This window comes from Podarcis filfolensis (assembly GCF_964270895.1).
Source record: "Podarcis filfolensis genome assembly, chromosome: 1".
Taxonomy (NCBI): domain Eukaryota; kingdom Metazoa; phylum Chordata; class Lepidosauria; order Squamata; family Lacertidae; genus Podarcis; species Podarcis filfolensis.
The window spans coordinates 21067060-21070081 of NC_139604.1; positions in this window are offsets into that span (position 1 = coordinate 21067060).

Consider the following 3022-nt stretch of genomic DNA (forward strand, 5'->3'; position numbering starts at 1 on the left):
CTTTCTGATCAGCAAGTCCTAGGCTCTGTGCTTTAACCCACAGCGCCACCCGAATCCAAAGCTCATTTACTTCATCTTATAAAACTTGATGGGAGATATTAACAACTGTATCTGCTCCCAATTGCACAGTCGGCTTTGATTTCTTTATCCCATTAGAATACGAGGCAGGAGTGTGACCTACGTGGAGCTAAAGAACAAATCTTATTATGGCGGATGGTTGGGTGCATGGAAGTAGGACAGACATTATCTGCTCACATGCATACTTCCCAACCTTCTGGGATGCCTGTTGGCCAACACTATTCCATCTATGGTTGGGAGTGTTGTCTGTTGCCCCTGTGAGCCCTTTTAACAGCAATACACCGGTTCATGTTCTTACACAGAGCCTAATTTTTTTACTGTAAGCACCTCAGGACTGGTAGTGATTTCTGCCTAAATATAACAACCTCCTGAGCATTTCAGCTTCCAATCAGGCATGGAACCTGGACAAACGATGTAGATACCTTGATGAAATTGAGGGTTCAGATCTGGCCAGTGCATCAATATGAGGCCACCTGAGAGAAGGTGGCATAATAATAATAAGCAGAGCCATCACCCTGCCAACAAAGGTCTGTATAGTTAAAGCTACAGTTTTCCCAGTAGTGATGTGTGGAAATGAGAGCTGGACCATAAAGAAGGCTGGTCACCTAAGAATTGATGCTTTTGAATTATGGTGCTGGAGGAGACTCTTGAGAGTCCCATGGACTGCAAGAAGGTCAAACCTATCCATTCTGAAGGAAATCAGCCCTGAGTGCTCTCTGGAAGGACAGATCCTGAAGCTGAGGCTCCAATACTAGGGCCACCTCATGAGAAGAGAAGACTCCCTGGAAAAGACCCTGATGTTGGGAAAGATGGAGGCACAAGGAGAAGGGGATGACAAAGGATGAGATGGTTGGACAGTGTTCTCTAAGCTACCAACATGAGCTTCACCAAACTGCGGGAGGCAGTGGAAGACAGAAGTGTCTGGCGTGCTCTGGTCCATGGGGTCACGAAGAGTTGGACACGACTAAACGACTAAACAACAACAACAACAATAATCTCAAATTATTTTAACTTCCTAGAGATTTATTGCTCAACAACCAACTTGGCTTGGGAAATTGTGGAGTCATCCTGTGATTGGACAGGCCCAAGTGGGAAAGGTCCTAGATCAGAATGTAGACACAATCAATGGAGATAATGTGCAACACCCTGGAGAAAGCAGCCAACTAGAAAACCTACCTTAAGTGTATCTCAAAAGGTTTTCAACCTTTTTGTGTCCACGGCTCGCTTGATCAACTACATTCTTTCTGTGGCACCCGTGGGGCTCTGGAGCCCAGTTATGCCACCCCTTGCCTGCAGAGCTGGCAACTTCTCACCCTTTTCCAAACACCCACCCTTGTGGAGTGTTCCCTCAGCCTCCTCTCCTCTCTCATTAGGAGTCCTCAGGGCAGCCGCAGCTGTCACCTCTGGTCTCTGAGCTGTCCCACAGGGTCTTGGAAAGCACCCCATCGTCAGCCCACGGGTACCATTCACCTTGGGGAGTTTGAAGCCAGGGCTGCTGCAACAGACAGCTGTGCAAGCCTTTGGGAGGCAGAAGGCATCAGAGAAGGGAGGGAAAGAAAGAGGGAAAGAGGCCAGTGTTGCCCGCGGCACCCTGACCATCATTCAACGCACCCCAGGGTGCCACACGGCACACTGGTTGAAAACCACTGGTGTATCTCATTAGTGTTTTTGGCTTGAGTAAAAAGGTAAAGGTAACCCTGACCATTAGGTCCAGTCGTGGACGACTCTGGGGTTGCGGCGCTCATCTCGCTTTATTGGCCGAGGGAGCCGGCGTACAACTTCCGGGTCATGTGGCTAGCATGACTAAGCCGCTTCTGGTGAACCAGAGCAGCGCACGGAAACGCCGTTTACCTTCCCGCCGGAGCGGTACCTATTCATCTACTTGCACTTTGACGTGCTTTTGAACTGCTAGGTTGGCAGGACCAGGGACAGAGCAACAGGAGCTCACCCCATTACGGGGATTCGAACCGTCGACCTTCTGATTGGCAAGTTCTAGGCTCTGTGGTTTAACTCACAGCGCCATCCGTGTCCCTTGAAGTACCTTTTCAGTTAAGATACGCTGCTTTAAAAACATTCAAAACACCTATCAGGAGTGAACATAGACCAATGACACCAAAAGGTATGGGAAACTGTCCTACTAGAAAAGTTAAACAAACTTAAATGAGCATGGGGACAAGCAAAGGAGGATACAGTGGTACCTCGGGTTACAGACGCTTCAGGTTACAGACTCTGCTAACCCAAAAATAGTACCTCGGATTAAGAACTTTGCTTCAGGATGAGAACAGAAATCGTGCTCCGGCGGCGCAGCAGCAGCGGGAGGCCCCATTAGCTAAAGTGGTGCTTCAGGTTAAGAACAGTTTCAGGTTAAGAACGGACCTCCAGAATGAATTAAGTTCTTAACCCGAGGTACCACTGTATATAAGCAAAGGTTATATCCAGACCTACTCCCTCCCTTTGCAGATAGGACGCAGATTCTGGTATCATTACTGGCTCAAAGTCAAGCTAATTCACCAAGCATTTTTTTCTTTTCTTTTTTGCCCAGAATGTATGTATCATGGCATGTCAGAGACCGTGTGGCGGTGCCAGTTGTATGTACTGGTGCCCCCAAAGTGATCCCTAAAGAGAAGCTAAAGAGGTGATCACCTTAGGGCCACCAAATTTCTGAAAGGGTTTCAATATTTTGTGGTGAAAGGCCCATTGAAAACACGAGTAAAGAGTTCATTCCAAAGCAAAGTATATAACAAGAGTCCATATGGCTATATTTGGCAACACTGCTTATTTCTCCAAGTGAATAAGGTGTGAGGGAAGAATTGTGTGGGTCTGTTGTCATTTCAGAGATTCGTTCCATTGGAAAACTGCAAACACACACACCTAGTGCATATAAACCGCAACAGGTCATTTTTCATTCTTACGGAAAAGGCCAAGAAAAACCAGAAATCCCAAG